General features: G+C 38.3%; 1 protein-coding gene across 5 annotated transcripts in view; it reads left to right on the forward strand.

Moving 5' to 3' along the window:
* Nucleotides 1–23,733: 23,733 nt before the first annotated feature.
* The window catches only part of FNDC3A (fibronectin type III domain containing 3A), a 144,488-nt gene continuing 142,300 nt past the window's right edge, over nucleotides 23,734–25,921 (forward strand). For 2 of the 5 annotated variants that reach the window (XM_019447595.2, XM_053899608.1), the window contains exon 1: nucleotides 24,315–24,548. The gene's annotated coding sequence lies outside the window, so the exon portion shown is untranslated. Of the gene's footprint in view, nucleotides 23,751–23,945; nucleotides 23,961–24,314; nucleotides 24,549–25,004; nucleotides 25,279–25,921 lie in introns of those variants that run through there. The other 3 variants (XM_053899602.1, XM_053899607.1, XM_053899594.1) reach the window with 3 other exon arrangements.

A 25,921-nucleotide genomic window follows, 5' to 3' on the forward strand; every position in this document is an offset into this window, starting at 1 on the left:
CCCCTTCTTGCCACATGAAATAACAGGAAAATTGCCAGGATAAGGCATTACCTCAGGAATTCTGGGCTCTACTCCTCCTTAAAATGGTAAAGAAGGCACTGTAAGAAGATACAACACAACACGGTTCTATCTTGGAGTAAAAAATGTGTATTAGAAAATCCTCTACAACATCCAGTATACTGGGCAAAGATACAATTATCTCATATCCCACCAAGCTTTGCTTTTCCCATTAAAAATTATGGGTGGAGATGTTTTGAAATACTTGCCTATCTTATCATCCACAAATAAAACATTGACTGCAGTCATAACAATTTTTACCTTAGATCCATTTTGAAGTGTTTGCTGATGTGCAAACGTTCCTCTCAAAAAATGTGCTTGCTTTTAAAACAATGCCAAATAAAACAATTTTCTGTGTGCATAGGACATTTTATTTTGAAAATCCTTGCTGATGTATGCAGGGTCTGTGCAATGTCAAGAAACATATTTAATCAAACATCCCTAAGAGAACAGTTTAGTACCATTAGCCTCATTATACAGATAAGAACACTGAGATCTAAATAGGTTAACTAGGGGTTGCAGAATGCTTCGTAACAGCAGAGTGCTCTAAAAACATATGTGCAAGGAAGAAAAATGTGATCTCTTGTAGGAAAGAGACTAGAGAAAACAGGTCAGAGGAAGGAGAATTTATATTTGTGTTTTGAAAGCTTTCATGGCTAATGTCAAAGAATACATTGTTCTCCTGAGCCACATACAATTTTCTCATCCAGTATTTTAGGGAATTACACTACTTGAAGTCCAGAGTTGCAGCAAATTATATGTATATCTATGGCTTTCCTCTGTGAAGTACAAAGTAGAAAGAAAATTCTGGTTATGTTATTGCTATCAATATTATGCATAATCAGCACATTGCAGATGGTGCCAATCCCGCACAAACCTAATAAATAAATTGCAGGAACGTATCAACTGTTGGTTTTTCATTCATCAAACATTTATTGAGTAGCAATTCTAGATCAGTCAATGTGCAAGCCTGGAGATATAAGTAAGACAGGTCCTAACTCCAGCAGCTTAGTATGTAGAAGGAAAAAAAATGTAACAAAAAAATTAGAAGATAAAATTATTAGTTAAATTAAAAATACATACAAAGTACCCTGAAAGCAAGGAGAAAAGTGCAACCTTCTCCGCCTAGAAAAAAAAAGAGCAGGAGAATTAGAGGATATGATGTTGGAATAATGTCTGAAAACCAGACAAACATGGTGGAAAGCACTCTATACAGATAGAGTCATACATGACTCTATCGCATATTATGCGATATCGCATATTATGCGATCTGGGTGTATAGAATACAGGTGAGAAATGAAGACGGAAGATAAAATGAAGGGGTACATCATCAATGAAGAGCCAATGAAGTTTCCAAAACAGGGAAGGGACACGATAATACTTGTGTTTCGAAAAGACAAGCCTGTGCAAAGAATAGACTAAAGAGAGAAGCATTGGAGGTAAATGGGGCCAGTTAGGAGTCTGTGTAGGGGTCCAGGCCAGAGATTATGAAGACCTGAAGCCTCTGCAATGGCAGTGAAGCAGCACACAAGTTGAAAAGCTGTTTGGGTGATAGAATCAACATGATTTGGGAACCAATACTAGCATGGTGACTTGGGTAGCTCATGATGCTGGTGACAGACATTACCTATGTTAGGATTGTGGGGAAAAGAGCAGGTTTGGGAGGAGATAATGACTTGGGATTTTATGGGTATATGATTTTCTTTCCTGCACTCTGTTATAGGAAATACAACTGAATCCTTTATTGATTATCTTGCATTACCTTATAACCATTGACTTGAAATGAAGACCTCACTAATTCCATCAGTACTTGGGAAGTATATGAATCCAGTGACACTTATTTTGAAGTTTCCTTTTGCTTGCCTTGAGAAAGAGACTTCCCTCCTTATGCCCAAACGTAAACATTGCAGACCTATTTCTTCATTTTATAAAGCCTGTTGGGAAGTCAGGATAGCAAAGGAGCATGCAAAATGGGAATTGAAGGAAACAATTCAAGACCTGTCTTTCCTTCTTTGGGTGCCCATCTTCTCGTACAGGCTATGGCACATGGGCCATGCTCAGATTTAATAAATGAATAAAGTTTAAATCTCATTATCTTCTGCAACAATCTGCAGCAAGTCAGTGTGGGAGGTCCTGGTTCTGACCATAAAAAGCAATTAGTGAAACAGATTTGGAGAAACTGTTATTCAGGATATAGCTTCAAAAAGAAAGGTTCTAACATACTAAGTTTGTGACTGACATTGCCCATGGAAGAGTTTAAGCATAAATGTCTCTGGGTAACCACAATTGTGTTTAATAATCTGACCCAGAAGTTACTGTGGCATCCTTGTTTCTGCCTAATGGAAAAGCTGTTTTCAGTTCAGACCCCAATTAAAAAACTATTCTACCCATCCCCACAATGCATCTGATCACAACAGCTGGCCAGAACAAGTAGATTAAAGACAAAAGAGGTAGAGAGCCACACAAAGATAACTCTTCTCGGGTAATGACTAATAAGCATTGGAAGGTATTTTACAGATCGTAGTGAAGGGAAGTAACTTCATTTGCGTATCATTAAAATAAAATACTTAAACTCAGAGGAATCGCAAAAGCAAGAACGGAGGATTTCTGGCAGATAATAAGTTCAATTTTTAAATAGAGCTATTTTAATTGCTCATTTGATTAAAATTTTGAAATTAAATAACACATGTAGCCAAAGACTTATGCCTCTCAGAATTATTCAAAGCCTGCTTTAATTAATGGACTGCAGTACTTACCAACCTGCTTACCTCACTTACCTTCACAAGTATAATCTCATATACAAGGATGCAGATGTGGTCTGCCTGTTCTTCAAAGGGGAAATTCTCTGTTCCCCTCAAAATTCAAATTTCTCAGTTTGTTGGACATTCTGTCAAAAACCTCAACTGGCCTCCATTCTCAAACTGCAGATCTGCATTTCTCAGTTCATTATTTTGTTCTTGTTTGAGGACCAAAAGGATTCATGTACAATTAGACATTTATTGGTTATTGTCATATTATTTACCTCATGGAGAAATCTATCAAGAATTATATAAATCTGGGGCACCTGGGTGGGGAGAAATCTATCAAGAATTATATAAATCTTCGGCTCAGGTCATGATCTCATGGTTCGTGAGTTCAAGCCCGGCATCGGGCTCTGTGCTGTCAGCTTGGAGCCTGGAGCCTGCTTTAGATTCTGTGCCTTCCTTTCTCGCTGCCTTTCCCCCACTCACACTCTGTCTCTCTCTCTCTCAAGAATAAATAAAACATTAAAAAAAAAAAGAATAAGATAAATCTATAAACCTTTTCTTAACGCCATCTTGCATTGGTTTGAGAAAACAAAAGCTGGTTAGGGACAATGCAATGTAAAGACAATTCCAGTTATTGATTCTTACATATAGTCTGCATTTTAATATTACTAGTGAAATGGAAAATCCCCTTAGAGTTTACACAAAATAATTCAACTTCTATTTCAATTATTTCAGGGCATGGCCTCCACTGTCCTCAAGTAATGCTAATGATATTTTTATTTTGTTTTGCTTTATTCTCCTTGTTCAGTTATTTATTTTACTTAAATGTTTCTACTACCTGATTATCTTCAGAAGAAAGACTTCATATAAGTCTTTGAAACTAAAACTATCCTTGAAATACATCCTCCAAGAGGGCCTGGGTGGCTCAGTCAGTTAAGCGTTTGACTTCGGCTCAGGTCATGATCTTGGGTTTGTGAGTTTGAGCCCCACGTTGGGCTCTGTGCTGACAGCTCGAAGCCTGGAGGCTGCTTCAGATTCTGTGTCTCCCTCTCTCTGCCCCTCCCATGCTCACGCTCTCTCTTTCTCTCTCTCTCTCTCAAAAATAAATAAGACATTTTTTAAAATTAAAAAAAAAAAATACTCCTGGGGTGCCTGGGTGGCTCAGTCGGTTAAGCTCCAGACTTCAACTCAGGTCATGATCTCACAGTTTGTGGGTTCGAGCCCCGCATTGGGCTCTGTGCTGACAGCTCAGAGCCTGGAGCCTGCTTCGGATTCTGTGTCTCCCTCTCTCTCTCTCTGCCCCTCCCCTGCTTGCGCTTTGTCTCTCTCGCTCTCTCTCTCTCTCTCTCAAAAATAAAATAAACTGTAAAAACAAATTTTTTTAAATACATCTTCCAAAAGGTAATTGACATATATTTCCCAATTTCAAATGGAAACATTAATCCATTTAGTAACTTGAACTACATGGTGAGTTCACCAGAAAGCTATTTTGTTTTAAAAAGGAATATTCCATGGGAGCATTATGGAGATTTTTCTTAGCCAAAATTATTTCGGTCATTCTCAGTGGGGTAAAACTTCGGAACTCAATCATATATTTGTTCATGGGCCAGAGAGAGGACACAGTCTTCTTGAAGAAAACATTTTCTCTGGAAGTTGCTGTTGATACTAAGTAACTCTCATTACCAGCTTCTTCTGTAACTTGTCCATCTCTCCCAAATCCAGAAGTGCAACAAATGCACTGATGTTTCTAGATATGCTCTTACTAACATAGGTGACTAACAGTTTTTCAACATAGATTCCATTTGTCAAATGTGACTTTAAATATGCCATTTTAAAACTAGCTTGTCCCATTTCAAATGAATAATGTCATTGCAGGCCACCTCCAGGGCAGTGGCTACAAACTCAGGAGAGGAGCTACCAACACGAATGCTTTATTTAGCCTTTTAGAGAGAGATCATTATTTGGTTCGCTATTACCTTCACCGACATTTGTATCTGTTGTAAGCCATCATATGCTGAAGGAGTTAGCCCACATTTTACCTTATGAATACATGCAAAATGATTTTCTATTTTTAGTTAGATATTTGATTTGAAGGAAGGAGTAACTGTGGAGAGGTCTTCATAAGCATCAGTTAAAGAAGAAATTATCTCTCCTGGAAAAGTGGGGCGTGGTAAAAGGAAATGGTTATCATCCTCACTTCAAACTATTCCTAGAAATGTTTTATCTGAGTACTTTGGTCAGTGGGATTAAGGGGGGAAAAGGGAATGTTTCAAGATTTTGTCCAGGAGAAATAGGAGCCTAGTCATTTCGTCTGGAAATGGAGTCATTTTACAGCCATTTAGGCCTCTAGACACAGAAGTGTGCTGCAGTCCACATCTTTGTTCTCTGTCACAAGGCAAAACCTTGTGCTCAACGGGAGGAGGGGGCGTCTGGATCTCTGTGAACAAAAAGAAGTCATTTATGGCTGAGAGTTTACATAATGCATGTAACCTTCCAGTAGGTCTCTTTGCTCTCACTGAGCTGTGACGTGTATTGAAATTACATGAAGTCTATTATCTTGTATGACAAGATGTTTATATCATTAGCAATATGAGATTAAAAGTGCCATCTCGAAAACATCATTTGGATTCAGTCAACCTAAAACTGTATCTATCCATTACTTCCTATCAAAAAAACATTGTGCTAAATCCCACATTTTACAGGTTTCTGAATGCATAGATTTAGGACCTGTGGAGCACTATAATTTTTTTCTAATTCAATAATCTTTCCATTTTATGTTTATCTGGTCATTCATTTATTCATTCATTCAGCAAGTACTTATGGAACCTCTATTATGTGCATAGTTCTGTGTTCGTGATATAAAGTGTTCAAAAGAAGTATGAGAAAAGGCACACTCTATTAAATATTTAAATGGAATAATACAAAATAAAATTCAGCACCAAAAGTAGTAGGAAAGGAGTTCAAAAGAAAAAAGTATCTGTGTGGGCAGTAATGGTCTAGAGTAGTTCCACTGTCAAGTCATTTTAAAGCAAAAATTGTCATGTAACTCTCTTCCAGTTCCTTCCTTTCAGCATCCCTGACTCCAGGTATTCACTGTCCTCCCAAGACCTTCCTCCTTCCTCCCTCAGCCACACACAATATACAACACCAGTTGGCCTAAGGAACCCCACTATGAACTTCTCCTACCAAGCAGGCCACATAAGATCTTTTCTCCTTTCTCCTTTTCCCATAGGTCATCCCATCTTACCTATACAGTAGACTGTCTTCTCCTTGGGGTCTTGTTGTCTGCTAGGAAATTCACATATTAATTAAAGGTGCAAACTTACCTAATCTCATATGCCTTCAGGACTAATTCAAGGAATAATATTGAACACCAGCTTAGGCGAGGTGGTTGGTGGTAATAATATTTTTGACCAGAAGATCAATCTATATACCTACGTGTCCTGCCAATGCATATCCCACAATGATGATCTCTGGGTTTAATTGGCTTTCCTGAAAATAGGGATAAATGAGATGTTGACTGCAATAGATGAAGAATTGATTGCAAAGATTTCACTTGGAGAGTGCTCACAGGACACACACCTGTTTGGCAGTTAAGAGACAGTTGAGGGCAAGGGAGCTGACTTGCAAAACTGTTGCGGTTGAGGCCCCAGCCAATCCTTTAAGGGGCTGACTCCTCAGAGTTGTCCCATATTGAGGCATAGAGGCTGGACCTTTTATCCTCATATCATCCAGTCATTGGTCATGAGCTTCCCCTTAGAGGTAGGGGTTCCTGGGTCAACTTTCCTGTAGTAGAGGACGGTTTCCAGTAGGAAACACAGTGTGGGCGGATACACCAATACGCCCAGCAGCTGGGGGACGGAAGTGTTATTCCTGAGGAGAGAATCTCACAAGGAACCAAAGTATGAGGGCAAGATTGGGGCAGTATTTGTTAGTATTAGGTTTCCCTGAACTTCCAAGTTATTTTTAAGACCAGGTTCCCACACCAACAGAGTGAACATTTATATTATTCCCTTATGCCTACCATCTGTTCCTTAAATGATTAGCAATTAAGCCCTTCAATAAAATACATATATATTCAATGATATATGTATCTACATAGAAAGATAGATACATATATTGTGTATCTACCTATCTATCTATACATACTGAGAGATAACAAACATTCTATAATGAATGAAGTTTGATCACTCAAGATGGTTGCCTTGATCACCTTAATAGAGCCCGGTGATAGTATAAGGAACTCCCTAGTAGCCTAAAGAATGCGATCAAGTTCTTGATGACCTTCTTGAGGGATGGAGTGAACTCTGAGGCCGCTGTTACAGTTGCAAAAATACTAGCATACAATAAGCTCTGGTTTTCAAACCATACATTCTGAAGGAAATTGTATCTTTTATTACCCTTGTAATGAGACAAGAAGTTTTGCCTTTATGGAATCTATACATTGACACACATGGAAGAAAAGAGCCTTTTGAATAACCATGATTTTGCAAACTCTTGCTTCCTTAACTAATTAAAAATGGAATTTCATACTTTCAATTTAGTACACAGTCTAAATTTTAATTTATCACCCTGCACTTCTAAATGTGAATCTCATGAAGAGAACAAAGGTCTTCATTTTGGAACAGGTAATTTAACATGATGCCACTTCATTTGAAATATTCAGACTCAGCCTTCCACCAAAAATAACTGGTGTTGAATTCAAAATACATCCCACTGGGCCAAAACTGATATCCTCTAATTATACAGTCTAAATTTGTGATGGTCTTCGTTGAGTCTGTAATTTCTTTAGACATATTCTTTTTTTGAACCATCGTACTTGTGACAGATATTAAAAATTGTTGTTTGGGACTCCTTAACATCATTTTGAAATTCAATTTGTACACCACCCCCACCCCCACCCCCCCCCATATATCAATCATATCAAATCATGAGCTCTTTGGCCAGTTTAAAGCTGGATGAGTTTGGAATTATTACTCAGAAGGCTGAAAACTGTGGAAGATGGCTGGATAAGCATCAAGCATACAAGTCATAAAAATTGACTTCAGGCAAAGGGTCTGATAATTCAATTAATTTAACTGGCAATTGTATTAAGACTATTACCAATTCCCTGAAAAAGAGTAAGAACTTCCCAGTATGTAATCTCTAAAGGTAGATTTGATGCCTCTTCCAGGAATAGTTATTATACTCAGAGAAATTTACACCACCATGTCACAGGTAAAGGATGTGACGTAATGCTTTGTGAGATCCCGCACTGAACAGCTACATGTTCTTGTATTATCCACTCAATTTGGGGGGCAAGTAGTGTTGCTTGTGAGAATATTGTTAAACTCCATTAGCAGAAGCAAACTGGTTCCTCTAAGATTGTGTGTACAAACATGCAGGGAAACCCTGTAATAAACGTGTTTATCAGAGCTAAAAGGAAAATTAAAGGTTGGATTCCTGTTTCTCTCCACATGTAGATTTGACTAAAATGTAGTGGTGGGGGCAGTGGGGACATGTAGGAAAGATTAGATGGTTTGGAAATAATTTATCCTTCTCAGTTTAATTGGAAATACTAATAAGGACAGGTCCTTTTGTCTTTCCCTTTGAGCTTTTAAAAGGCAGGATGTTCATAATAATGCTTAATACTTAAATAATACCTTTCTTCTTCAAAGAGTTTTAAATACAGTAACTACCTGCTAGATTCTGTTCCCAACAGGCCAGAAGAGCCTCTTACCTCAAACCCAGCTAAATTGTTGAATGGCGCATGTTGAAGTACAATGCTAGAGGAAAATAGGAAGAAAATAATTGATCCACAATCACCTCATACCGTAAAATCATAGAATGACAGGTTAAAATCCTGAGCCCTTTTATATCCTTTAAGATCTACTGTATTTTTCAATAAAATTTAATATTCTTTTTTTCTTATTACAAAAGGAATATATGTCCATTGCAAAAGATCTAGAAAGTATGAGCAAGGGGAAAAGAAATCAGTTTAGTGAATGCTAAGTCACTTCATAGGTTGTGATGGTGGCCCCCTAACCTTCATCATTTCTTTGTTTTCACAAAGTGCAGTGAGTCACAGTGAAATACTGGACGTTTAAACCTGAAAGCAGTTCTAGGATAACTAGAGAATGCAATGAATCTGTAAAGAAATGAGATATAACGAGGTGCATTTAAATCAAGGAACTTGATTTTTTTTTTTTTTTTTTTTTTTGTAAGTTTACGTCATCTATTCTTTTAGGAGAGGGGAGAAGCAGAGTGCGAGAGACAATCCTAAGTGGGCTCCACGCTGGGCAATCACAATCATGATCACGATCATGATCACGACTGTGAGGTTATGAGCTGAGCCGAAATCAAGAGTCAGATGCTTTACCAACTGAGCCACCCAAGTGCCCCTTAAGTCATCTATTCCCAGTCAAAAGGGTTTGGTTTCATTTCTAACGGCCAAAATATTTACTAAAATGTGTTAGCCAGGTTTTGCTAATTTTTTTCTTCTGAATCATCCTGATTCTTTATTCATGTATTTATTCATTCAGCAATTAAGTATTGAGAATAATGTGATGTGCGAACAGTTTTGCACTAAGAGCTGAAGAAAGTGTTTAATCAGAGAAAAGCCTGAGAACCTAGCTTCTTGTTCTCTGAGTTGGACTCATCTGATTTCTAACACTATATGCAACCAATACCAATATTTGAAAGGCAGACTTGAACATGTACTTAGAAGAAAAAACCTTTTAAAGATCTCGGATTTCTCTTATTTCACTTATAAATGTAATATTTCACAACAGATTCTAGATCAAGCTAATTTAAAGATTTATTTTTCATACCACTGAGTCTTATCTGAACTACACAGACCTGCTTTCTCCCTTGAGAAGCTTTTAATAATACTTCTTATTTAACTCCTCATATAATATAAATTTTACTATGAAGAGAAACAGTATATAAATTTGGGGGTAGGAAGAAAAAAGTTGTGCATGTTCCAGATAGAAAAGGTGAAGATCCGAAGGGGAAAGAGTAAACATGTTTCAACCAGCTAAATCTGTCCTTCTTTTAAGGGTTTTCCTGGAGGTCCTACCCAATAATTTTAGTGCATATCTTAGAATTGGGACATCAATGCCCTCTTCTGTAAGGAAGACTGGCAAACATAGGTTTTCATTTTCTTTTGTTTTTATGGCATGTATGTAAGAAAAGGAGAATGCACATTAGGTAGGTTACTATCTCTGCCACAATAACTAACATGGGGCATTTTTTATATATGCAGGTGTGTGTAAATGTACACATTCCCAAAAAAACTTGATCTAAGAGAGGGAGGAAAAGATAAAATGAGTCAAACTTTTATACAGGTAGGGAAGTTTGAATCTACAAGAGATTGGTTTTAGAATTAAGTCTATGAGAATTCTCAATGAAAAGAGAATTTATTCATTTCCAATTCAAGTTAACAAGATTGGGGGTGGGACCCATGATGCATAGAAATAGTACCTGCCCTCAAGGAATTCAGTCTAATGACACAGACATTTAAGTGAATAATTTTAATATAACATAAAAATCCCAGTTGCGTTGAGAAAGCATAAGGGACTATGGGAGAGGTAGGAGAGCTTGGGGAAGGAATAGAAGTAGAGGAGTCTACATGTGCTCTGGGCTTAACAGATAAGTAAAAGTACACCAGGGGGATGGAACAAGGGAGACTTTTCAGAGCAATAAAATACAATGTGTATCAGGCGCTGACTGGTGCATGTGTAGCCCAGATTTCTCAGAGTTTGGTGTATGAATCATGTGCATCCCAGATAGGATACTCCTCCCCTACTGATTCTGATTCAGTTAAATCAGTGTTTCTGAACATGCTCTTCAGAATTCTTATGTACACCAAAGTTTGAGGACCCATGTCTAGCTTGATGCATGAGAAACTGGATCAAAGAGGCTATCCAGGACCCTATCAATATCTTCTTACATTCCTGTCTTGTACCATTCCGATGATATTTCTACAGAAATAGAGTGTAACTGTATTTCTGAATTATGTGTTTTTGACTCTTTCTCAGACACTTCTCTGGGTCATACCCTCAACTGAAGTTCTGGCTCTAAACCTATCCCACGAAACCAACTCAATCAGAACAACACAAAGATGTTGAAGGCTTGGTTCTGAGATTTTATCTACTGTTTGTGTGAAAGACCCCTTTGGTAATCTAGGGAAGCTATGGACCTCACTTCTAAAAATAATGTTTTTAAATGCATAAAATAATACACATAAAACAAAGTAAACCAATTACATTGAAACACACTTATCAACATATTGAAAAAAAGGGAAATAAATTTACACTATTATGTGATCCTTTCTCAATGCACTAAATAACAAATACACACACGTAGATAGATAGATAGATAGATAGATAGATAGATAGATATAGATACATAATAGGCAGAGATAGATTTAATATGAAGGTTATTGTTTCTTGGCTTGAATAACATTGATGGTGGTTTTTGACAAAGTAACATGTATGACATATCAAACATGAAAGCATATATTATTTTTTTTAACGATTCACATTCACGGACCTCCTGAAGTTGTATGGGTCTCTGTGGACCCCACATCAAGATATCAAGAAGATTATCTAGTCAAGTTGTCCTCAAATGGGACAGTACTATGCATCTGAGAAATGTGAGGAGGCAATCTGAGTTATCACAATAACTGAGGGAATGCTACTGGCCATTAGAGGAGAGGAGGGCCAGAAAAGCTGACAGCCTGTAATGTGCTAGGGAACTCCCATGAAAAAAATCAAAACAAAACAAAAAACCAACACCGTGCTGTCCGACATGACTCTCCAGTGCTTTTGCCACATATACATGTAGGTGAATATCCTTCCATAATCATCTGAACCTGAAATCTATCTCCATTTTACCTAGGAACATAAAAATAATACAAGCTGAATTATCCAGTGATGCAACTATGATGTAAATTGAAAAATAATTGTAATTTATTTTCTTTAAAGCTTTACTACGGAATGTCCACCTTTTTAGAAAATTATGTCACTAATAGCAAGGCCAATCAAGGAATCTGAGTCTCAAATAACAACATATCTGTAGCTTGTGTCTATTGTATTCATTGTGATTCTATGAATGGATGTGCATAGAGGTGTGTGTATGTGTATAATTTTAATAAAGAGGCTCTTTATCAAAACATCAAATATAAAGTAAAAGATAAAATAAGTAGTAAGATAGATAAATAATAAAATGCACATGAAAAATACTGATGATATTAAGTATTGCTTTACTTCTTCTAAATCCACAATTCAATATTGTAAGTAGATGTACACATGAGACTACTTTACTATGTCTTCTAGTGTGGTCATATTCAAACGTTTATTTACATATCAAAATGTACATTATTTTTGATAACTTACTTTCCTTTTACCAATACATTACATAGCAGTTCTAGCATTGTATTGATTGCTGAGACATTTTATATACTGTTAAGTTATATTAACTGTGTATTTTACTTCATGAAGTAAAGAGAGCATTACAAAATATTAATCATGGAAAGATATACTGGGTCCAATATGGTTAGGAACCATTTAATCCAGGCTAAAAATCCTCATAAACCTTCCCTAAAAAGCTATTAGAGTGCATGTTTCATTTCACAAAGAAAAGTGAACCTGGTGGGAAAGTAGGTTATGAGAAGCAACAAGGAGCACAGAATTAGCTAAAAAGTATGTTAGTAAATATAATTGAGTGTAAATTAATACATAAGTGTATTTTTATGTTTATTTAAACATTTTAAACACACATTAAAACTTTAAAGGTAACAAAACCAGTAACACAATGGGAGGATTGGGGAAATAGTGGAGTTGTATAAAGTATGCCAAACTGAATCTGTGTTCTGCAAGAGGATAGAAGTAGAAATAAACAAATAAATAAATCCATTAGTAGAACAGAAAAATAATATATAATCTCCAAGTCAGCAGGGAAAATTATAGGGCACATGGAAAATTTCATTTAACACTTAGGAAGCAGAAGAGGGGGAGAATGCAAAGAAAACACAGTAGAAAGAAGAGGAATCACAATAAATATAAGTAGATTATTCCTATAAAACAATCAGAATGCATAAAAAAATAAAGCCTAATTCTATGCTGCTTCTACATGACACAACTAAAATATAACTGCACAGAAAGACTAAAAATAAAGGAATAAAAAATTATATATGCTAAATCAGACGAATAGAAAGAAATCGTAATTGCAAAAATAAAATGACCCAAATAGAATTTAAGACAAAAGTATTAACAAGATAGAGAGAGACGTTGAACAATACTAAGAAAGAATGATTCAGCAAGAAAACATACCAATCTTTGACATATTTATACTTAAAAACATAGCCCCCCCCCCAAAATATATAAAACATTATTTACTGAATTACCAGGAGAAATAGACAAACTGACAATCTCAGTGGAAGATTTTAAACTGAGAGCTCAAATAAATAAATAAATAAATAAATATAAAATAAAATAAACAAAGTTCAAGCTCAGAATGATTTAATAAGAATATTTAAGAGTTGAACAAGAAAAATAACCAGCTTGATCCAATAGATATGAATAGACTTTGCACCAAATGGAAAATACACATTCTTTTCAAATGCGCATTTTAAAAAACTGACCACATATCACATCATCAAAGAGAGTTCAACAACTTAAAAGAATAGCTATTATATAAAAAATCTGCCCAGGATTAAAAAAAAAATAATAAAGTTCGAGAATAAAATGTGACTTTAAAATATTTGGAAAGAAAAAAATGTACTCCTAAATAACTCTGAATTACAGAGAAAATCATAATAGAAATTAAAACACTAATAGAGAACTGAATGCCAATAAATGCATACACATAAGGCCACAGGAAGTACTTGTTCAATGAGTAACCAGCATCCGGAGCCTTTGACTCCCAAGCTGATGGCTTTCAATTGTCATTATAAAGAATACCAAATTGAAATACGTGAAAAATAACCTATAAAAATAAAACATCAGGTAAACTAAATAAAAAAAATAATTTTCAACTTGCCAGGGTAAGATTTCAAAAGATACTTAAGGTTAAAAAAAAAAAAAAAAAGATACTTAGGGTATCTAATAGAAGAAATGTTTTTAAGGGCTCACTTTAAATGGTACTATTCCTATGTGATAAATGGGCCAGAAAGAAATCTTGTTTATAAAATAAGCAAACAAACAAAAAATCCAGGGGTAAAATAATAACAGACCCTTCATTAAGAATACCAGCATTGATTAGCTTACCTAGCTGAGAGAAAACCAGAACTTTACATAATACATAGGGTGCTCCTGAACCTATCAGCTATGAATTTAATGAGCTTAACTAGAGTCTTCACCAAAGTATGAGTTGATGGAAGAGGGAAATGTTTCTTATTTGGCTGTACCTATTTCAATTATTCCCTTGGTAAAGAGGAAAAAAGAAATTACTTGAAAAAATAAAATGAACTGAAAACCCAATAGAATATTTTATATCCTTTTCCTGAGCAGCAAGCATTTTATCCTGGTGAAAAGAGACAATTTTTAACACTAGGTATCATTTAAAGGTCTTTGCCAGCATCTTTTTGTATACTGTTCAATTCAATGGAAAACTACTGCAATAATCTTTACAATTCTATTCTAGAAAATTTCACCAACAGTATACAAATGTCATTATTGAGAAAAGTTTAAGCAGGCATCTTAAGGATAATCGACTCACTTTACTTTGTGTTACCTTTGCATTGTAGAGACAAACTTTATCCAAAAGGAATAAAACATACTGTCTTCCACTATATAAATACTCAGGTATTTTCTAATTCATCATTTTATTCCTTCTTCTTATAGACAAAATGTTTGTTTCCTTATAATAACGCCTTTAATGGAAAAAGTTATTGGATTTGCCTTTTCTTCACATCAGATGGGTTGCTTTTTTTAATTTTTTTTTTTTTAATCTTTATTGTTGAGAGAGAGACAGCATGTGAGCAGGGGAAGAGCAGAGAGAGGGAGACACAGAATCTGAAGCCTGAAGGCTCCAGGCTTCAAGCTATCAGCACAGAGCCTGACGCGGGGCTCAAACTCACAAACTGTGAGATCATGACCTGAGCCAAAGTGGGACACTCAACCAACTGAGCCACCCAGGCACCCCTGGGTTGCTTTTTTTTTTTTTTAATCCCCTTTTCCCAAATAAGGTATTGGCTTTGAAAGAAAGATAACTAATTTGAACTCCTCTAACTAATTTGAAATCCTTTGCGACTCAGTGAAGTTAAAGACCTGGTTATAATAGACAATCTACATTCAAAGCACAGGCAGTCCCCAAGTTGCAAATGGGTTATATTCCAAAAGTTAATTTGAAAGTCTGCTGTTTAGAACTTGTAAAGGCATTTTGCCATGGAAACAAAGTTATAAATGACAGTTGAATTTCCAGGCTAGCCCACAAAAGCCTGTCTAACCCATAATGTGTTTGAATCCAATTGCTTCGAGGAGAGGTTTGTACAGAACATAATACTCCACTGACAGGCTGATTGGTGGTCCACTTTGCCATCCCTCTCAATTTAGTGTTGTTGGCTTGTCATTTTAATATTTCTTCATTTTATCCCCTAAAGATGTATTAGTCAAATAATAATACCTTTCTATAAAAAGTACTGAATTCATTTCTCATAGCCGTAGATTATTTTAGAACTTTGATTTATCTTAAAGCAAGGAATAAATAAGTATTCCTTTTTTCTCTGTGATAAAAATCCCAGTTTCTTTCTTTAAAAGGTTTTTTTGTTGTTGTTGTTTGATGTGTTTTTGGCCTATCCTGAAATTTATGCTAAGTCAAAATTCCTCTTCTAATCATTTGGTTTGACGGCAGTCTATAAAGGTTTTTCTATTGTTTTGTTTTAATTTTCTGGTTATCTTAAAAAGTCTTTGATAGCAACAGTGGCTTGACAAATATCAGTGATGAAGTCCATTAATCAACAATACCAAACAGCTTTTCACTTTTGCTGTTTCACATCTCTGACCCTTGATTAAAAATAAATGGTTGCTAAATACCTCACATGTCAACCAAAGTCCCTCTTAATCTGGCCCCAACCTACTTTTTCTGCCCTGTATCTCCATACCTTCCAACTCAAACTTCTGCACAGGCTGATTTCTTACCCCCAGGCACACTTGGCATCTTCCCAATCTCATGCCTTTGTTAGCTATTATTGCCATTAAAGTGCTCTCCTCTGACCATTCTATTTGAAGCCCATTCTTCAAGGTTCACTTCCAATTTTACCCCTCCTGAACTAACATGGACTAGTGGAAAGAATGTGTTAGAGTCAAACTATGAACCTCAGCTCTGCTGCTTTCTCAGCTGTATGTATGTAAACATATGTTTAGCCTCTCAGAACCAAAGTTTCTCACCCATAAAATGAGAGTTGTACTTTGATCATAGTGTTGAAGATTAAGTAAAAGAAGTTGAATTTAAAAAGCATAATGCCTGTGTTTGATCATCCCATAGCAACTGATTGCTTGCCTTTTTGAACCCCTGTAGCACATTTTATCTGAGCTATTCATTTCAAATGTTATATCTCTGAATGTCTTTTTGCGTGAGTACATTTTGTCTCCCTAACCGGGTATTTTAAATCTATCTGGTTAAAATCTATCAATCAAAATCCAAGCAGAAAATCAGAAACCATGTAGGTATTTCAAACAGAGGGATTTAATTCAAGGAATTAGTCACATAGATATTGAAAAGCCGAAGGGGCAAATGGGGGATTCTGGAGGAAGTAGCTAACACCTGCTGGTCTTCAGAGGGGGGCAGAGAATGAAATGAGAAAAACCTAGTTGCTTGGAGGAAGGGGTCCTCATTTAGTTAGTACTCAGGTCTCTGATGGAGGGGTTGTATGGCTAGTGCTTATGCTTACAAGGGAGCACAATTGGGTAGTCCAAGTAGCCATTAAGGGATGTGGCACAACCACTGCTAAAGATACTGTGGCTATTTTGTAGTTCTTACCTTTTGACAAGATTTACATACAAATAAGAAGCAGGTCTTGTCTCTCCTTTCAGTCTCCCTCTAGTTACTACAGCCTCCATTGGCTGATCCTGACAGGGAGGCAGCTGATGAGGGAGTCTGGGGAACTTAGTCTCCAGACCTAGCCCCAGCATCAGCATAAAAGGATGGTCTTGGAGCTGAGAGCAAAAGAGAAATACTTAGCACAAAAAGTAAATTTATTAAGGTCAGGGCATTTTTTCTTTGTACAGAGTCTTCTATATAAAAGTTATTCTATAAGTATTTCTTGATTTATTCTCTCCTTTGCTATATACCCCTCTCTGAAGCATATTTAGATTATATATTTAAATTAGATCCTTACAAGAAAGAAGTTTGCTCTTATTCTATGTTAAGATGCTTAGTGTAATATCAATGTTCAATAGATACTGTTATTAAGAAAATTAATATAGTAAAGAATTTCATTAACATCCAAGTCCCTCATCTGAAGCATTTGATTATTTTTGTAGCTGGGGTCACAGCTTGAGCTCAAATGATTTTATTGCCCAAGGATTTGAGCATGTTTGGGCACATCTATAGAGCTGGTAGAGCAGGCCTATGTAGAGAGGAAGGAAAAAAAAAAAAAACTCATCCTAAGTGAAGAGAAATATAAAAAGTTTGCTTCAAGATTAATTGCCCAGTGTTACAGGAAAAGGCTTAGTGGAACATGTTCTCTATTCCATGAATTCAGGCCCGAGTTCTAGAGGTTCAAACAAATTATATAATTATATGGTTCACTAAGATGTACATGGGATTTTGGAAGCTGAAGACAAGTGCAACAGGAGATAGTGCCCAGGGAAAACTGTACCTTGGTACAGAGGTACCTCAAGTCAGAGGTTGGTTGTCTTAGCATAGACAACACTGTAGTCAGGGAACTTTGTTGGCTTTGGAAACAATAGAAGAAAACACCTCAATAAGCCAGAAGAGGAGAGAAGAAAGAGTGAAGATCATGGAATTGCTTAGAGGACTAATTCTTGGAGTGTACCTGCACAGATCTCTTGGGAGTCTTAGAATCATCTGGAAGAAATTTGACTATGGATGTGAGTAGTCTCAAAGAATAGTCTCTGTGAGAGTTCTACCACAACCCTACTTTTATTCTCAGTCTGCTGTAGCTTGGGAAAATGAGCTACACTTAAATTTCCAATGTTTTAAGTTGTTATTTTCTCTAATTTAAAGCTGAGTATTTATTTGATAAAAGTCATCTTCTGTTATTTTTTAAATGAGTCTCTATTTCATTTTCTCCTAGTAATGGTTATCACTATTTGTAACAAATTTTAGCTTTTATCTTTTCAACATAATAGTGCTGAGTTTACATCTATACATATGTGCAATGTAAAGAGAAAGTAAGGTTGAAGTTCAGATGTGCCTTGGTTTTCAAAAATTTAATATATAAAAATTTGAAATAAAAAAATAAAATTGGTATTTTATTTACTTAACTAAAAGCACACAATTTATAAACAATTTCTCTAGTTTTTCTAATTATTCTACCTCACTGTCCTTACAAAAAAAATTGCCTGTTTTATCTGTATATTATATGTAAAAATTAAAAGCAACTTATTGCATAAAGGTATTTACACTATTAGCACAGATAATTGTCTACTAGTTTTAAAATGCAATTTGGTTTAAATATTTATTCTTGAAATTTGAGGGAAAGCTTTAAGTTTGATGACAATTTAGATTATTTGATTTTTCATTTCTTAATTCATTGAATTAGAAAAAAAAAATTTTTCTGGCTGAAAATCTCATTGCTATCTAGATCATGTATTGCTCTGGTTTTGAAATTTGCTTTTTTGAAAAACAGAAAAGAAAAGAAAAAAGTAGTTTGGGAATAGTTTTTTTCAAATCCCAAGTCATCTTCGGCCTCATTATCCTTATAGATGCCTATCTCCTTCTTCTTTCTTTAAAATTGATTCATATGTCATCTGGTTATGCTGGATAATGATCGTGGTGTGTTCAACCCCAGGGCTGCTATCAGAGCCTCCTAAAGCTGTACAAAACATCAAAGAGCTGTTGACAGTCTAAAAGACAGATATAGAAACCTTATTTCTTCAACCTAGAGAAAATCCTTATAATCTGTCTATTCTTGTATAGCCCCTCCAGGTCAGGAACCTATTCAATGAGTCCTGGCCAGTAACCAGAGAAGACTTTTCCCTCTGTGGAAGTAAGACTGTCTCTAGCAGCATTACTTTGAAACCATATCATTAACATTGACAAATTTGGACAATTAGGATGATCATTTTGTGATTAAAGAATTCCTTGGTCCTTCCTAATTGGCTTCTCTATAAAGAACAAACAATATAAAAGACTTGAATCATAGATGAGCCATTTTTTTGAACAATTGAGTCAATCCTCAATTCAACTCCATGTCACAAGAGAAAGAAACCATCTTATTTATGAAAGTTGACACTGTTTGAGCTGCTCTAAGATGCTCAAGGTATGACCCATGGACTACCCTAATCAGAATCTCTTGGAGTGATTATAAAATGCACATTCCTGAGTCCAAATCTTGGTGTGTGTGTGGGGGCGGGGGGGACACATGGTAGAACCACTATATCTTAACTCAACACCCTAGGTGATTTTTATTCATGCCAAAGTTTAAGAATTAATTCTCTAAAACAGAGTTATTCTTTAGCATAGTAAATCACCCAAATGCATCTTTTTATTTTGAAAAGAAAGCTAAAGTTCCCAAAGCTATTCTGGATAAAAATGAGGACAGAAAACAAAGAGCCAAATTGCTTTGAATAATTAACAAGAATTTGGGAATTGTCCTCAGGTGGCTTTAAAGAGAGATGGCTTTAGGGGGTCCCAGAAATTTAGAAAATTGTGGAGAAGGTTCTTGTTAGAGTGAAGGTCTACAGCAACATAGTAACAGGGTGGGGTTTGAGGAGAATGATGGCCAGTGAGAAATTCCATGTAGCGGGAATGGCCAACATTCAATGTCAAGTGGCTTCCTATTTTGTACCTTATTCCCTTTGCTTTAAGGGAAGGAGCTGTTCCATCCACGGAGTAAAGCATAGCTGGGAAGCCACAGTGAGGAATGAAGATTGCAACAGGTTCAAGTATTTGGAGCAAGATTGACCGTAGCCAAGTCTCTTCCTATGTATCTTAGCAAATATTGAAGAAGGTTCTGTACTTCCTTTACCTCACCAGGTCACAATTAGCCAGGACAACCAATCACCTAGCTATAATTTGTTCATTAGGCATCAGACATGTATGAGGCGTTTTCATGCATTATACCATTTAATCCTGCAAAGTAGACATTTTATCTTTAGTTTACAGATGAGGACATGAGGCTCAGAGAATAATGTGTTCCCAAGATTAATCAACCAGTCAGTAGTACAGCTGAGATTCAAGCCTAGATTTACCTGACTCCAAAGTCTCTCCTCCTCCACAGTATACCACACTCCTCCTCAGAGACAAACAAAAGCTTCTGGGTGCTTTAACTGGTCTACCTCCAGATCAATTGCTTTCACCTCCCTCTCCTCTACCAGACTTGTACCAATTCCCCATCTGAAGAGAAGAGCAATGGAGATAGTGTTTTCTGTAGCTCTTTCCAGAGCTAGGACACCCAACGTTGCTCAGAGAATTCAGTCAGCATAACCCTTCCAACTCGATCTGCTGCCCTATCTCTCTTCCCCACCAAACTTTTTCCCCCAAACTTCTTGAAAGACAAATTTCCACTTGCTCGTTAGCTGCTTTAGCTCCTTCTTTGTCTTCAACCCACTGTATCTTGTCAAATGTTGTGAAGGGTCTGAGATTTTATGTTCCTTGCAAGCTAATAATTCAACCTGCTACAGTTTCTTGGATGCTAGCAGAAGACCTGAGCCCTCTGGGTCAAAGGACTGTATTACACATGACACAGAACCAGCTTCATGTTCCTGGCATGTCCCTTGTTAGCCAAGTCTCACCTAGGGGCAACATGGTGTGGCCCAGCTAATGCTACATATGCAGTGGGTTTGCATTACAGCTGAGGAACACCAAGCTTAGAACCCTCCAGTCTTTTATAATGGGTTGCAAACAAAGCCGCTCACCCTTCGCCACAGGAGACAGTATCATAGTGGATAGTAAAAACTGTGCCCTCTATTCCAGTGGGAGACACTATTTCTATCTTCCAAGGATGTCATACAAACATTCTGGAAAAGACTGATTAGAACAAAAGCTGCTAGCACCTCTGTTCACAAGACATACAGAAATATATATGACAGTTCCATGGAGAATTGTCTCCCAACGTATTCTTGTATCTCTTCCCACTAATCATACAGAAGATTGCACTCTCAAAAGTGCTCAGTAATCTCCTTCTTAATTGTATAATTCATAACATTCTAGATTCCTAGAAGGGACCTCCCAGAATAAATTAAACCATTCAAGTAATATTTATGGGGTGCCTACTTCATGCCAGGCACTGTGGAAGCAAAACTAGGCACTGTCCTTCTCATGAAGGGAGCAATGAAAACATGCCTAGTATTAACACATACGAAAATGTTGCAAGCTGTGGTAAGTCATAGGGAGAAAGGTACATCTGTGGTAGGGGAGCTGATATCAACAAGGAGTCTTTAACTTGTCTGGTAAGTCAGAAATGTTTTTCTTCACTCAGATGAGTAAGAGATAAGATGGTTATAAGGGAGAAGACAAGAATGTGCAGAGAGCCTGTGGCTTTGGGGATCACAGCATATCTGAGAAACTAAAAGGAGGTCAAGAATTCTCCCATACAGGAAGCAAGGGGAGACTGGTAGGAGATGGGACTGGAAAAGGCAAGACCTCACACAGTCTGGTAGGCCACCTTAAGAATTCTAGTCTTAAAGCAATAAGAAGCTGTTTAAGGGTTTTATGTGGAAATGACATAGTCTTATTTGCTTTTAGAAAGATCATTTTGGCTGCAAAGTGGACAATGAACGGAAGAGCTTAGACTGTATGCAGTGAGACCAGAGTGGATTGGTGGCAACTGGTAAAAAGTGGACCAATTTGGAAGATAAAATTGTCGGGACTTGGTGCTACAATGAATATAGAAAATGAGGGTGAGGGAGAGACCAGGGATGACTACTACATGTTTGATTTGAACAACTGGAGATGAGGAGAAAGGAAAACAAGAGTTTGTGAACTCAGTTGGACTAAACTTTGTAGCTTTGAAACATTAAGTGAACATGTCAATAAAACAGTTGGTATCAGATTTGGAATTTAGGGGAAGGGTCTGGACTAGAGTCATATATGTGGAAATTATCAGTATATAGGAAACTAAAGCCATTGATGTGGGTGATGATGTTTAGGCCAAGAGATTATAATAAAAACAAAAAGGAACCTAAGCTGAATTGTGAAGCATTCCTATATTTAATAGCTAAGGAGAGGAGAAGAAATCTGCAAAGGAATTAGAGAAACAATAATAAGAAGTGTAGGAAAAAACCAAGAGTACAGGGCCAAAGGAAGAAGTAATATTCAAAGAAATAATTGGTCAAAGTGTTGACTATTGTTGAGATTTTAAGAAAGATGATTGAAAATGACCCTTATTTTATTGATAAGAAAAATGAAGCACTGAGAAGTGACTTGTTCAAAGCTGATGTAAATTCTTGTCCCTTTCTGGATTCCCAGAGAATTCATACTGGTGCCTGTGTTAGGGTTATTTATGTGTATGATTCATTCTCTCCACAGGACATAAATTCCCCAGTCCTCACTTGACTCAACCTTACAGTACTGCATATTGTTGAGTATAATCTCTACATCTGCTTCAAGGATATTCTGGAATTATGTGTTAGTCTCCTTCGAAATAGCTGTTCTTCCTTGTTGTGCCTATACATGTAGGTATGCCCAGACTTTTTAAAAATATAGTGTTGTTTTTTTTTTTTTTTTTAAAAAAATACCATTTGGCTTTTTAAAAAGCTCCTAAGTAGGAAGCTTTGGAAATTACTAGCTTGGAGTTAGGTTTGGAAACCACTAGCTTAGTCTCAGACCGAACAGAGCTGCGGTAGTAATATGGAGAAGCCACCCAACTCGCCCACATTCTGATAAATCCTCATATTTTAAAACAATATACAGTTATGCTTCAGTTATTCAGAGACCAGCTTTCCAGCAATTTTGTCTGGAAGAGGGCCAAAACTCTTGTTAAGGAAACACCTCTCCAAGGGAAAGTACTTTTGATAGTGAACAGCAATAAAAATATCTCAAGATACCACTTGATACAGAGTCAGTGTCCTATTTACTGATGGGAAGAAAGGGTTTCTCTCATTAGCGGGCTGTGGATATAAACATCTGATCAGTCATCACCTGGAGCCATAGAGAAACACCATCAAGAAAAAAAAACAGTAAAAAATAAACAGTAAGTAGAAAGGATGAGAGGAAGGCTCAGAGTGGATAGACAGATGAGGAGATGAGAAGCAGTGACAGATTATTAGAAAAGGTGATGAGAACATTCCAAAGAGAAAAAAAGAGATCACCAGAGTGGGGATCCTATGCCTCAGCAATCCCCTGAGACTTTAGCATAAGGCCAAGGCATCGCATTTGATGGTCAATCATCAGCAAAGGATTTCATTAGCCATTGTATTCTTTAAGAATGTAGGCAGTAAGTACTTTTTAAAAGGATTTCTGCAAAAGGTTTAAAGTAAAAATACTGCTATATTTAAAGACAGCACAATTAATTGAGTGAAATAGAGCCAGAACAGGAAGCCTGGTTACATTCATCACTGTTTTTAAAGGAACAGTTACTGGGGTTGGACTCTCCGTCCCAAAGACTACTCCCCTTCCCAACTCCTTCAGTGGCATCTGCAAAAGTAAGCAGCCCTGGCCAGCCCTCAGGAATTATTGCAGCGCCCCCAATTGCTGGATTTGGGATTTTAAGAATCTCTGCTCCGTTATTTACTGCTTGTAAGTCTTCGTGCTGTTGTACACATTAAGGTAATGGGTTTCCAAGCGATTTGACTGGGGGGACCGACCAAGAAACTAACCCCCACGTTTTCAACTGAGGTAAATATCTAAGTGTTTTTGCTTGCGGTAGAGATCCCGGACTCTAAGGGTTTAGGATGGAAAACATCCAACCCACTTCACGTGGCTTCCTATTCCTTCGGGGGGAGTGTCTTTAAAAGCACCTGCCAGCGTTAAGTTCTTGTGCTTTCGGAAAGAGGCTGACCCGGCGAGTATCAGGGGGAGCTTTTTACAATTTGGAGTGAGAATTGCGTGAGTGGCCCTAGGAATGTCAATTAAGTCCGTATTTCCCTAATGTGGTTCGCAGGCTGGCCGCGGAAGATGCTATGTTGAACCTGGCGCAGCCAGGCCTCAGGACAGTCTGCATCCCTGGGGAGAGCGGTGGTCGCCCCGGGAGCGGTGAGCTGGCGCTCGATGCCCAGCGCCAGGGGCTCAGCGGGCGACTCGCGCTCCCGGGAAAGACCCGCGGGGCAGCAGGCGCGGGCGCGGGGCGGGGACGCGGGGTCCGGGCCGGGGGCGCCGTCGGCGAGGCTCGCGCAGCCGCACTGGGCGCGCCGACTCCGGGCTCCTCCTCCTAGCTCCGTAGTAAGCATGGCGGCGGCGGCGTTCGTGGTCCCTCGGGTGAAACAGAAAGCGGGAGCTACGCGGAGAGGGAGCGAAGAGCGGGGCTGAGGCGGCGCCGTCACTGCCGGAAAACCACCCCAACAGTCAGTGCGCCCGCGGCCGCAGCGGCCCCGAGAGCTGGCTCTGCCGCTGAGGTAGAGCGAGAACGATCAGGAACCCGAAGAAGAGGCGCCAGGGTAGCCGCCTTCCTCCGCCTCAGAGCGGCGTGACTCGGAGGTGAGAGCACGGGCGCTCCCTTCGGGGAAGGCGGGGGAGACCGAGCCGTCCCACTCCCGTCCCGCCCCGGAGCAGGCGCCACGGAAACCGTTAGGCTGGGTCTGAGGAGCCGGGGCGCCGAGCGGGACTCGGGCCCGTCGAGGGGCCCGGCCCTTCCCGTCCTCTGGGCGCGCTACGGGCAGAGGGTAGTAGAGGGTGTGTGTCGGGGGCAGGGGGTGGACAGGACCCGTCAACTCGTCGGGCACCTGCCGGGCCCGAGTCTTGCCCAGAGGCGCTTGCGGGGGCGCGACTGCGGCCCCGCCACTAGCCAGAGGAGGCGGTGCGGGGGCGCGGGCGGCCTTCCCTCCGCCCCCCCCCCCCCCCCCCCCCCCCCCCGGCCGGCGGTGAGCAGCGCCGCTCCCGGAGGCTCGGGGGTCGAGTGCGGAGCCCAGGGGACGAGATCGCCCAGCGGCCGCCGCGCCTTGGGCTTCGGCCACCGGGCAGCCGCCGAACTTGAACGCTTTTCTGAAGAGAGTTTCCCCCGTTCATCTTGGGGTTAAAACCTCGAAAACCCGCCCTTGTGTGTTTGATCCTGTTTGGCTGGTGCCGGTAGTACCTGGCGGTTCCTCTACCCGGCTGAGTTAACCACCTGTTCGGTCAGGAGGTTGACTCGAGGCTGCGGTCCTCGCCCTGTTTAACAACCTGGATCTTTGAACTTTTGACACGAGCGGGGAAGGACGCCATGCGTTAGGTAAAGGAAAATGAACAAATAATGTTGTCATACAATCTGGAGCAGAACGGTGGCTCTTTTAATTAACGTAGTCGTTACTCGTTCTTTTATTAAACAGCGTTAAAAGCCTTGAGATATTTTGGAGGGAGGGGGTGTGTAATGGTTGCTGAGGTGTTAGGAATCATGAATTAGAGATTTTCGTTTGTGAAATTTTATTTAAGTTTCTTTGGACACCTTTGTGTCTGAGTATCTTCTAACTAAGAATAATAAGCCGACAAGATTTTTTTTTTTTTTTTTTTTTTTTTACGGTATAATCTTCATATCTGTGTTCAGTATGGACTTTTAAAACAGAGCAACGTAATTATTTATTTCTTAACTGTATCTGTGTTTTTAGTCTTTGGTCTTGAAACCAAAGGTGTGTTTTTCTGTATTATAAGACTGAAATAGCTAAAGTTGAACTGTTACTATAATATTTTACCACCTTGCTATTACCAGCACCAGTGCTAAACATATGCTACTCAGGAGTTGGAGCCATATGCTAGGCAGCAACTAATTGAGTTTTGGGGCTATGATCCTGTGTTTGGATAAATATTTAGTTTGTGTGTATTTCCTAAATCTGTAATTCTTGCCATCGTGTAAGTTTTGTTTAAACCACCTAAAAATA

This window comes from Panthera pardus, unplaced genomic scaffold (genome assembly GCF_024362965.1).
Source record: "Panthera pardus isolate Hobbes unplaced genomic scaffold, ASM2436296v1 HiC_scaffold_1, whole genome shotgun sequence".
In the NCBI taxonomy this organism is placed as follows: domain Eukaryota; kingdom Metazoa; phylum Chordata; class Mammalia; order Carnivora; family Felidae; genus Panthera; species Panthera pardus.